The sequence below is a fragment of the Aethalodelphis obliquidens genome, unplaced genomic scaffold, assembly GCF_003676395.1.
Source record: "Aethalodelphis obliquidens isolate GAN/ISIS:26980383/991018 unplaced genomic scaffold, ASM367639v1 scaffold135, whole genome shotgun sequence".
NCBI lineage: Eukaryota > Metazoa > Chordata > Mammalia > Artiodactyla > Delphinidae > Aethalodelphis > Aethalodelphis obliquidens.
In genome coordinates this window covers 647,466-660,208 of record NW_020838079.1, presented here as the reverse complement: position 1 = coordinate 660,208, position 12,743 = coordinate 647,466, and the positions used below count along the sequence as shown (strand labels likewise).

Here is a 12,743-nt window from a genome sequence, read left to right as displayed (position 1 = left end):
TGATGTTAGGGCTCCTCCCAGGACCTTGGAAAGTGTCTGTCCAAGTGAGGGACTTTGAAGATTTATGATTAGCTTCATTGTAAATTAGCATCCAAAGAAAGATATATTCAAGTTGCTCTAAGTGATCAGCAAAAGTTTCATAAGGGAGGTAATATATGAGCTGAATCTTTAAAGATACTCAAGGGGAGGACATTTCAAGAAAAGTGATTGCAGGTACAAAGCCAGAGAAAGGTAAAAGAGCACATGGTCTTGGGGAACTATAAATAGTTTACTATGTATGTAGGGTATCTGAGGAAATAGTGGGAGATGAAGCAGCAGAGGCAGACCTGCAATTGAAAGACATCAGGCTCTTAGAAAGTCATGGAAACTCTCGCTTATATTCTTCCCTAAGCTACCTTAAGTTCTCTTACCTTCATTGGGAGAAAGAAGTTAGTTTTATCCGTTCCTGTTATGGGTGTGATACAACAACTAGACAGGAAATCAGGAAAGATAAAGAAGAACTCAACACAACCATCAACCAAGAGGATCTAACTGACAGTTATAGGACACTTCACCCAATAACAGCAGAATATACATTCTTCTCAAGCACCCATGGAACATATGCCAAGATATACCATATAAAAATGATGGAGTAGGCAATGCCGAGCTACCATCACTCCACAGAAGCATAGAAAAACAAACAGAAACTGTCAGAAACAACTTGTCAAAACTCTGGAAACAGTCAAAGGTTTACAGCAATCAAGAAAATGCCAAATCAAAGAAAAGTCAACTTTACAATGGTAAGAAACCACAGTGAGTTATCACTTCATACCTGTTAAGATGGACATTATTTTTTAAATGGAAAATAGCAAGTGTTGGTAAGGACATGGAAAAATTGGAACCCTTGTGCCTTATTGGTGGGAATGTAAAATTGTGCAGCTACTGTGGAAAACAGCTTGACAGTTCCCCCAAAAGTTAAACACAGAATTACCATATGACCCAGCAATTCTTCCTCTAGGTATATTCCCCAAAGAATTGAAAGCAGACACTTGTATATCACTGTAATTACAGCATTATTTTAAAAAGCCAAAAGGTGGGAACAACCCAAATATACATCAAAAGATGAATGGAAAAACAAATATGGTATTTACATACAATGGAATATTACTCAGCCTTTAAAAGGAATGGAATTCTAATACATACTACAATATGGATGAACCTTAAAAACAGTATGCTAAGTGAAATAAGCCAGACACAAAATGGCAAACAATGTATGATTCCACTTATATGAGGTACTTCGAATAAGCAAATTCATAGAGACAGAAAGTAGATTTAGAGTTTACCAGGGGTTAAGGAGAGGGAAGAATAGGGAGTTATTGTTTAATGGGTTTGTAGCTTATGTTTAAGATGATTAAAAAGTTCTGCAAAAAAAAAAGTTCTGCAAATGCATAGTGATGATGGTTGCAGTTTTGTGAATGTACTTAATGCCACTGAACTGAACGCTTAGAAATGACTAAAGTGGTTTAAAAATTTTTTTTCAACAAGGTGTTGGAAGATATAGTTGAAGAAATCTCTAAGAAAACAATAGGTAGAGAGATGAGAAACGGAAAAGAGAAAAATAAGAAAATTAAACAATTAATCCATGAGGTCCAACATCCAATAAAAATAATTCTTGAGAAGAAAATTAAGGAGAGGAAATTATCAAATAAATAATAAAAGAAAATCTCCCCCAAACCTAAGGACATTAATTTCCAGACTGACAGGGCCCACTGGTTGCCCAGCACCATAAAGGAAAAACACACCTCAAGTCATATCATAAAACTTTAGAGCAAAGGGGAAAAGAAATTATTCTAAAAGCTATAAAGCTTCTAGGGAGGAAAATTTGGGGTCACACAAAAAGGTTCTAAAATCAGAATGCCTTTGGACTTCTTATCAACAATACTGAAAGCTTGAAGACATTGGGCCTTGAATTCCATATGCAGCCAAACTACCAATCAATTGCAAGGATAGAATACAGACATTTTCAGGCATGCAAGTTCAGGAATCTTGGAGTAGGTACCCAACAAAACGAGGGCAGTAAATCCAGAAAGCAGAAGACATATGATCCAGGAAACAGAGGATCCAATGCAGGAGAGAACAGCAGGGATTTCTCAGGATGGCAGTGAGGAGAAGGTCCCATATACCAGCTGTACAGAGGCCTAGAAATCAAACAGTCCAAATTGGAGAGCTTCAGGGAAAGGTTCTGAGGAGAAGGTGGAATTCACAGATTGCCTGGTGTGGTTGACAATACTGAGAATACTACAGTTTTGTCAAAGAGTGTGGCATGAGTTAGTGATAAATACATAGGAATTGATATGCATTAATGATAAGTACATAGAAAGCTAGACAACATATATAAGGTGAGGTAATTATTAATTCCAGGAAAAAAATTTCCAAGGAAGGAAAAGTAGCCATACTGTATAGCAGCTGGCTCAGCTGTGAACAGTATTTGTTGTCACCATAACTTTAAACACTGAATGTTAATTTGGCCAACAATTCTGGGATAATTAAATGTGGAGTATGAGACAAGGTGAAATGTGTGTGTAGATGGATGTGGGAGATAGTAGTAGGACTCAATTATAATCTTCCATAGAAGGAAGTCAGTAGAGCATATCAAATATTGAAAAACAACTACCAATCTTCTCATTTTATTTGAATATATACAGAGAAGTACTAGAAGTGACTAAAAGAATGAAATGTGGCTGTTTGTTGGAAATAGAAATTGGAAACGTGAAGGGATAAGTTAGAGAACTGCTGTGTGTCATCGTAAGACTTAGGTAATGTTTAACTTTGTAAACTATGTGCATGTTATTAAACTATTACTTTGATCAAAATACAAATGAAACAAATAAAGGTAAGGGTCATATCAAGGTGTACCATGTAATCCTAGTTCAAATGCAATGCCCCCTGGAATAAACTGTTAAAGGAAAACAACAGCTCATGGTACAAGTAAAAAGGTACCTAGCTTTTTAATGGTAGGAGAGCTTTATGGCATTTTTACTTGCCCTTGTCCTACTCCCATCCCAACTGGGCAGCACTCTCGAAAATATGTTCCTAGTGTAGAACCCTGGACCATGGTTCAAGAGGGAAGAGAGTAGACCTTATTTGAAAATTACTGTGTAGATTTATTCTAACCTGTCAGGGGCTACCTGGATGACAGATGCAGGGTACTCATCTCTGTTACACCTAACTTGAAACTCAACTAGGTCATAAAAGTGGTGAGCATTGCTTGAAAACATCGTAATGTAGATGAACAACCCACAGATTCCTGAGGCAAAAGATTGCAGTTTAGACATAAAATAGACAACCTAAGACCTGGGAGGAAAAGCCAGAGAGAGTATTTCTTTGGAAAATGAAGGCAGTCAAAAGCACCTGTGTATATGGGGAAATGCCCAGGGCATATAGCATGCTCAGAAAAGACCTGAGAAGACCTTAAAGACTGGAAGAGGTGTTTTTTGTCATTTTAAAAAACTCCTGACATTCAAGGAAATCTGTCAAAATGCTAGCAATTCACTAGAAGCTTCAGGCACAAGATCAGTGAATTTGAAGATAGGAAAATTAAAATTACCCAGTCCAAGGGACAGAAAGAAAAAAAGAATGAAGAAAGGAGAACAGAGCCTAAGGGACCCATGGGACACCATTATGGGAGTCCCAGAAGAAAAAGAGAGAGAGAAAGTCAGAAAGAATGTTTAAAGAAATAAAGGCCAAAAGCTTCCCAAATTTGATGGAAGACATTATCTACACATCCAAGAAGCTCAATGAATTCCAAGGAGGATAGATGCAATCCACACCAACACTCATTACAATCAAACTCTTGAAAGACAAACAAACAGAATCTTGAAAGCAGCAAAAGAGAAGCAACTAGTCACATACAAGGGATCCTCAATAAGATTAAAAGCTGATTTCTCATCAGAGACCATGTAGACCAGAAGGTGGTTGGATGACATATTTAAAGCACTGAAAAAAAAAAAACCTGTCAACTAAGAATTCTATATTCGGCAAAATTCTTCTTCAAAATTGAGGGAGAAATTAAGACATTCCCAGATAAACAAAAGTTGAGGGAGTTTGTTAACACTAGACCTACCTGAGAAAAAATGGGGCAAAAAGAAGTCCTTCAAGTTGAAATGAAAGGACACTAGACAATAACGTGAAGCTATATGAAGAAATAAAGTTCTCTGGTAAAGAGAACTACATGGGCAAACATAAAAGCTAGTATTGCACTTTTAGTTTGTAACTCCACTCTTTCTTTTCTACATGACATAAAAAACAAATGCATAAGAATAATTATAAATCTGTTATTGGGCACACAATATCTAAAGATGTAATTTGTGACAACAACAACATAAGGAAGGGATGGAACTGAATAATAGCAGAGTTTTTATATGCTATTGAAGTTAAGTTGGTATCAATTCAAACTATATTATAATAAATTTAGGATGTTAAATGTAATTCCTATGGTAACTACAAAATAAATGTTCTTTTAATGTACAAATGGAAATGAGAAGAGAATCAAAAAGGTTCACTACAAATAATCAACTAAATACAAAAGAAGACATTAATGTAATAAATGAGGGACAAAGATAGTATAAGAAATGGCAGAAAGCCTTCCTTATTAGCAAACACATTAAATGTAAATTAATTAAAGTGTCCAATTAAAGGCAGAGATTGGGCAGAGTAAATTAAAAAAAGAAACCACGGTGCAACTGTATGCTGTCTATGAGAAATTTACTTTAGATCCAAAGAAATAAGTAGGTTGAAAGTGAAAGAAAGGATGGAAAAAAATATTCCATGCAAATGGTAACCAAAAAGAGCTGAGGTTGGCTTATACTAATATCAGACAAAATCGACTTTATGTCAAAAAGTGTTACAAGAGACAAAGACATTATATATTGATAAAAGGATCAATTCATCAGGAATATATAACAATTATAAACCTATTTATACTATACAACAGAGCCCCAAAGTGTAGAAAGCAAACATTTACAGAATTGAGAAGAAAAATAGACAGTTCTACTGTAATAGTTGGAGACTTCAAATACCACTTTCGATAATAGTTAGAACATCTAGACATAAGGGCAATAAGGAAATAGAGAACTTGAATAGCATTATAAACCAATTAGACCAGAAGGATACGTAGAGAGAACATTCCCCCCAACAACAGCAGAATGCACATTCTTTTCAAGTGGACATAGAACATTCCCCAGGATTGACCATATGTTAGGCCACAAAACAAGTTTCGATACATTTAAGAAGATTGAAATCATTCAAACTGTCTTTTCTAACCACAGTGGAATAAAGCTAAAAGAAACAACAACAGAGGGGAAAGTGAGAAGTTCAAAAATATGTGGAAATTAAGCAACACACTCTTAAAACAACTAATGGATCAAAGAAGAAAACACAGTGGAAATGAGAAAATACTTTGCAATGAAAGAAAATGAAAATGCAACATATAAAACTCATGAGATGCAGCAAGAGCCATAATCAGAGGGAAATTTATACCTGTAAATGCCTACATTAAAAAGAAGATCTCAAATCAATAAACTACTTTTACATCTTGAGGAACTAGAAAAAGAAGAGATAACTAAATCCAAAGCTAGCAGAAGAAAGGAAACAACAAAGATTAGAATAGAAATAAATTAAATAGAGAATAGAAAAACAGTACAAAGAATGAACAAACCCAAAAGTTGGTTCTTTGAAAAGAGGAACAATGACTTACCTGGTGGTGCAGTGGTTGAGAATCCTCCTGCCAATGCAGGGAACATGGGTTCAAACCCTGGTATGGGAAGATCCCACATGCTGCAGAGCAGCAAAGCCCATGCACCACAACTACTGAGCCTGTGCTCTATAGCCCATGGGCCATAACTGCTGAGCCCATGTGCCACAACTACTGAAGCCCGTGCACATAGAGCCTGTGCTCTGCAGCAAGAGAAGCCACCGCAATGAGAAGCCCACACACTGCAACAAAGAGTAGCCCCCATTCACTACAACTAGAGGAAGCCCACGCACAGCAATGCAGCCAAAACTAAATAAATGAATAATCTTTTTTTTAAAAAAAAGAGCAACAAAATTGACAAACCTTTAGCTAGACTGATAAAGAAAAAAGAGAGAGAGAGAGAAGACACAAATAACTAAATTCAGAAATCAACGGAAGGACATTGGGACTTCCCTGGTGGTCCAGTGGTTAAGAATCTGCCTTACAATGCAGGGGACTCAGGTTCAATCCCTGGTCAGGGAACTAAGATCCCACAGGCCGTGGGGCAACTAGGCCCAAGCACCACAACTACTGAGCCCATGTACCACAACTAGAGAGCCCACATGCCACAACTACAGAGCCCACATGCTCTGGAGCCCACACGCCACAACTAGAGAGCACGCATGTCACAACTACTAGACCCACACACTCTGGAGCCCATGTGCCACAACTAGAGAGAAGCCCGTGAACCACAACAAAGAGCCCACACACCTCAACGAAAGATCCCACATGCGGCAACTAAGACCCAGTGCAGCCATAAATAAATAAATAAATAAATAAATAAATAAATAAATGAAGGACATTATTGCCAAACTTACAGAGATATGTTTTAAGATTATAAGAGAATGCAACTAACAATTGTATGCTAACAAATTAGATTGCCTAGATGATATGGACAAATTCTAGAAATAAAAAAGTTACCAGAACTGACTCAAGAAGAAATATAGCATCTCAATAGATCTGTAACAAGTAAAATATTTAAATTGAATTAGTAATGAAGAACCTCCCAACAAAGAAGTCACAACCAGATGGCTTCACTGGTGAGTTTTACAAAACATTTAAAGAATTAATACCAATTTGCCTCAAACTCTTCCAGATAACTGAATAAGATTGAACACTTCCCAACTCATGCTAGGAGGCCACCATTGCCCTGATACAAAAGCCAGATAAAGACCTAACAAGAAAAGAAAATTACAGCCCCAAATATCTTATGATTATAGATGCAAAAGTCCTTTAACAAAATACTAGGAAATTGAATTCAACTGCATATTAAAATGACCAAGGGGAATTTAACCCAGGTGTGCAAGGATGGTTCAATGTAAGAAAATCAATCAATATAATACATCACATTAATATAACAAAGGGGAAAAGCTACATGATCATCTCAATTGATGCAGAAAAGGCATTTGACAAAATCCAACACCCACTTATGATAAAAGCATTCAGAATGCCAGGAATAAACAGAAACTCCTCAACATGATAAAGGGCATTTACGAAAAACCTACAGCTAACATAGTCAATGGTAAAAGATGAACACTTTCCCACTAAGATCAGGAATTAAGACAAGACACCCACTTTTACCACTGCTATTATACTAGAATTTCTAGCCAGAGCAATTAGACAAGAAAACAGGAAATAAAAGGCATTAAGATTGGAATGCAAGTAATAAAACTCTCCCTATTCACAGATGACATGATCATACATATAGAAGATTCCAAAGAATCCACATGAAAGCTACTAGAGCTAATGAACAAACTCAGCAATTTTGCTGGTTACAATACACACACAAAATCAAATGTGTTTTTATACACCAGCAATAAACAATCCAAAACTTTTTAAGAAAGCAATTCCATATAGCATCCCAAAGAATAAAGTACCCAAGAATAAATTTAACCAAGGAGGTGAATGACTGGTACATTGAAAATTACAAAATATTTGCTGAAGGAAATTAAGGAAGACCTAAATAAATGGAACAGCATCCTGTATTCACGGATTATAAGACTTAATATTGTTAATATGTCAGTACTGCCCAAAGCAGCCTATAGATTCACTGTAATACCTGTCAAAATCTCAACAGCCTTTTTTTTTGCAGAAATGAAAAGGCCAATCCTCAACTTCATATGGAATCTCAAGAGGCCCCAAATAACCAAAACAATCTTGAAAAAGAACAAAGTTATAGGACTCACTTCCCAATTTCAAAACTTACTACAATGCTACAGTAATCAAAACAGTGTGGTATTGGCAGAAGGACAGGCATATAGACCAAAGATATAGAATTGTAAGTCCAGAAATAAACCCATACATCTATGGCCAATTGATTTTCAACAAAGATGCCAAATTCATTTAATGGGGAAAGAATTATCTCTTCAACAAATGGTGCTTGGACAACTGGATATCCACATGCAAGACAATGAAGTTGGACTCCCTACCACACACCATATGCAAAAATTAACTCAAAATAGATCACCAGTCTAAATATAAGACCTAAAACCATAAAATTCTTGAAGAAAACATAAAACATAAATCTTCATGACCTTGGAATTGGCAGTGGATTCTTAGACATGACAACAAGAGAAAAAATAGATGAATTTGACTTATAAAAATTTAAAACTATTGTGGATCAAAATACATTATCAAGAAAGTGAAAAGAAAATCTATAGAATGGGAGAAAATATTTGCAAATCATCTAATAAGGATTTAATATTCATAATATATAAAAAACTCCTAAGCTCAACAAGAAGACAAATAACCCATTTGAAAAATTGGCAGGCTGGGTGCGGAGCGGTGAGGTGAAGGGATCGTGCTGCAGGGACAGCAGGCCTTCCCCGGCAGCTGCCGCAGGTCAGATCATTCACTCCTGTGGGCTGGCGCAGCCACAGGGAGGACCCTCTGGCCAGCGGACAAAGGGTTAAACACACCAGTGGTGACCGCGGGTTGGATGTGAGAACCTCGGCACGGTGTCCACACTGCAGGTGCACCCGGGTGGGCGGAGCGAGCCAGCTGGCGGTGACGTGACCGACCGGCCGAGGCTCCCCTTCCCCTGCAGGGGTCGCTCGGCTCCTCCACAGGCGCCCTCTTTTCTAACTTGAAGGCAAAAGGTGGTGCCTGTGGACCGAGGGAGAGCCTGGCTCTGCCATGCTGGGAGCGGCAGTTACTTTCACCAGTTAGGGCGCAGGGGCGCGTGTGGCATGGACGCGCTGACACAGGTGACCAATGGGATTGGGGCTCAGGGGTGGGCCACGTGGAGTGGGTGTGGTCATAGTCTGGAGCCACGGTTTCTAGTGAGGCAACCACCAGAGTTGCGTGGAGAGCTAAGCTGAGTGGCGGTGGGGTGCTTCTCTGCCCCCAAGTAGAAAAGCCTACCAATGCTTTCTCATTTGGATCCAGGCTCCAATTCGGGAGTCTGGTAGCTGGATCCCCTAGGAAGAAGAGTTCTCAAGCAGTAAGAAGAAAGCCTTTCAGTTTGGAACACTTCTTTGCAGATGGAAATGGGGAATGGATTGTCAGACCAGACTTTGATCCTGTCCAGCCTGCCTTCATTTCAGTCCTTCCACATTGTCATTATGGGTTTGGACTCTGCTGGAAAGACAACTGTGTTATACAGGCTGCAGTTCAATGAAATTGTAATACCGTACCTACCAAAGGATTTAACATGGAAAAAATTAAGGTAACCTTGGGAAATTCTAAAAGTAACTTTTCACTTCTGGGATGTAGGTGGTCAGGAGAAATTAAGGCCACTGTGGAAGTCATATACCAGATGCGCAGATGGCACTGTGTTTGTTGTGGACTCTGTTGATGTTGAAAGGATGGAAGAAGCCAAAACTGAACTTCATAAAATAACTAGGATATCAGAAAATCAAGGAGTTCCTGTGCTTATAGTTGCTAAAAAACAAGACCTGAGGAACTCATTTTCTCTCTCAGAAATTGAGAAATTGTTAGCAATGAGTGAACTGAGCTCATCAACTCCCTGGCATTTTCAGCCCACCTGTGCAATCATAGGTGATGGACTGAAGGAAGGACTTGAGAAACTACATGATATGATAATTAAAAGAAGAAAAATTTTGCAGCAGGAGAAAAAGAAAAGATGAATGGTGATAACCTTTTAGGTCTGTGTGGAGTAGGTTTTCTGTGGTCTGATTTTGACAAATGGAAGAGTGTCGACAGCCTGGTTTGCCTGCCTGCCCTCCTGGGTGCTGTTAAAGCTTTGTTTGGTTGAACAATCAGATGTCCAACTCTGTTGCCTTGTGGAAGATGAGTAAATACAGTGCTTCTTAAAATGGCCTCTTCTCCCTACCCCACAAATCTTTTGGTACTACCATTTTGGGAAGCCAAGCAAAGATATAAAATTGACCAGAAAACAGCTGTGGAAATTTGACCTGAAGTTAGTGAAATAAAACTTTGAAGAGTGTCAGCCTAAAAAAAAAAAAAAAAAATTGGCAATGCACAGAAATCTCTTGCATTCCTATACACTAATGATGAAAAATCTGAAAGAGAAATTAAGGAAACACTCACATATACCATTGCAACAAAGAGAATAAAATACCTAGGAATAAACTACCTAAGGAGACAAAAGACCTGTACGCAGAAAACTAAGACACTGATGAAAGAAATTAAAGATGATACAAACAGATCAAGAGATACACCATGTTCTTGGCTTGGAAGAATCAACATTGTGAAAATGACTATATTACCCAAAGCAATCTACAGATTCAATGCAATCCCTATCAAACTACCAATGGCATTTTTCATAGAACTAGAACAAAAGTTTCACAATTTGTATGGAAACACAAAAGACCCCGAATAACAAAAGCAATCTTGAGAAACAGAAATGGAGCTGGAAGAATCAGGCTCCCTGACTTCAGACTATACTACAAAGCTACAGTAATCAAGACAGTATAGTACTGGCACAAAAACAGAAATATAGATCAATGGAACAGGATAGAAAGCCCAGAGATAAACCCACGCACATATGGTCACCTTATTTTTGATAAAGGAGGCCAGAATATACAATGGAGAAAAGACAGCCTCTTCAATAAGTGGTGCTGGGAAAACTGGACAGCTACATGTAAAATAATGACATTAGAACACTCCCTAACACCATACACAAAAGTAAACTGAAAATGGGTTAAAGACCTAAAGGTAAGGCCAGAAAGTATTAAACTCTTAGAGGAAAACATAGGAAGAACACTCTGTGACATAAATCACAGCAAGATCCTTTTTGACCCACCTCCTAGAGCAATGGAAATAAAAGCAAAAATAAACAAATGGGACCTAATGAAACTTAACACCTTTTGCACAGCAAAGGAAACCATAAACAAGACGAAAAGACAACCCTCAGAATGGGAGAAAATATTTGCAAATGAAGCAACTGACAAAGGATTAATCTCCAAAATTTACAAGCAGCTCATGCAGCTCAATATCAAAAAAACAAACAACCCAATCCAAAAATGGGCAAAAGACCTAAATAGACATTTCTCCAAAGAAGATATACAGATAGCCAACAAGCACATGAAAGAATGCTCAACATCATTAATCATTAGAGAAATGCAAGTCAAAACTACAGTGACGTATCACCTCACACCAATCATAATGGCCATCATCAAAAAATCTGTAAACAATAAATGCTGGAAAGGGTGTGGAGAAAAGGGAACCCTCTTGCACTGTTGGTGGGAATGTAAATTGATACAGCCACTATGGAGAACAGTAGGGAGGTTCCTTAAAAAACTAAAAATAGAACTACCATACGACCCAGCAATCCCACTACTGGGCATATACCCTGAGAAAACCATAATTCAAAAAGAGGCATGTACCACAATGTTCACTGCAGCTCTTTTTACAACAGCCAGGCCATGGAAACAACCTAAGTGTCAGTTGACAGATGAATGGATAAAGAAGATGTGGCACATATATACAATGGAATATTACTCAGCCATAAAAGGAAACGAAATTGAGTTATTTGTAGTGACATGGATGGACCTAGTGTCTGTCATACAGAGTGAAGTAAGTCAGAAAGAGAAAAACAAATACCATATGCTAGCACATATATATGGAATCTGAAAAAAAAATGGTTCTGAAGAACCTAGGGGCAGGACAGGAATGAAGACACAGATGTAGAGAATGGACTTGAGGACATGGGGAGGGGGAAGGGTAAGCTGGGGCGAAGTGAGAGAGTGGCATGGACTTATATATACTACCAAATGTAAAATAGATAACTAGTGGGAAGCAGCCACATAGCACAGGGAGATCAGCTCAGTGCTTTGTGACCACCTAGAGGGGTGGGATAGGGAGGGTGGGAGGGAAGGAGACGCAAGAGGGAGGAGATATGGGGATATATGTATATGTATAGCTGATTCTCTTTGTTATAAAGCAGAAACTAACACACCATTGTAAAGCAATTATACTCCAATAAAGATGTTTAAAAAAAAATTGGCAAAGGAATTAAATAGACATTTCTCCAGAGAAGATTTACAAATGGCCAATGAGCTCATGAAAAGATGCTCAACATCATTAGTTATTAGGGAACTGCAAATCAAAACCTCAATGAGAAACCACTTTACTGGGATAACTATAATTTTTAAAATGAAAATAGCAGGTGTTACTGGGGATGTGGAGAAATTGGAACTCTTGTAAATTGCCACTGGGAATGTAAAATGGCACAGCCACTGTGGATAACAGTTTGGTGGTTCCTCAAAAAGTTCAGTATAGAATTACCATATGACCCAGCAGTTACACTCCAAGTTATATACCCAAAAGAACTGAAAACAGGGACTTAAACAGATACTTGTATTCGGTGTTTACTGTAGCATTATTCACAATAGGCCAAAGGGGAAATAGCTCAAATGTCCATCAGTAGGTGAATGGATAAACAAAACGTGGTATATCCATACAATGAAATACTATTTGGCCATAGAAAGAAATGATGTTCTGATATAAGCTATGACATGGATGAACCTTGAAAGCGTTATGCCAAGTG

At 38.0% G+C, this 12,743-nt stretch overlaps 1 protein-coding gene and 1 pseudogene across 4 annotated transcripts in view; both read left to right on the top strand.

Annotated features, from left to right (window-relative positions):
- HDAC8 (histone deacetylase 8) overlaps positions 1–12,743 on the top strand; it is a 244,369-nt gene that overhangs the window by 133,771 nt on the left and 97,855 nt on the right. The window lies entirely within an intron of this gene.
- Positions 6,496–10,178, top strand: LOC113616380 (ADP-ribosylation factor-like protein 4A; annotated as a pseudogene).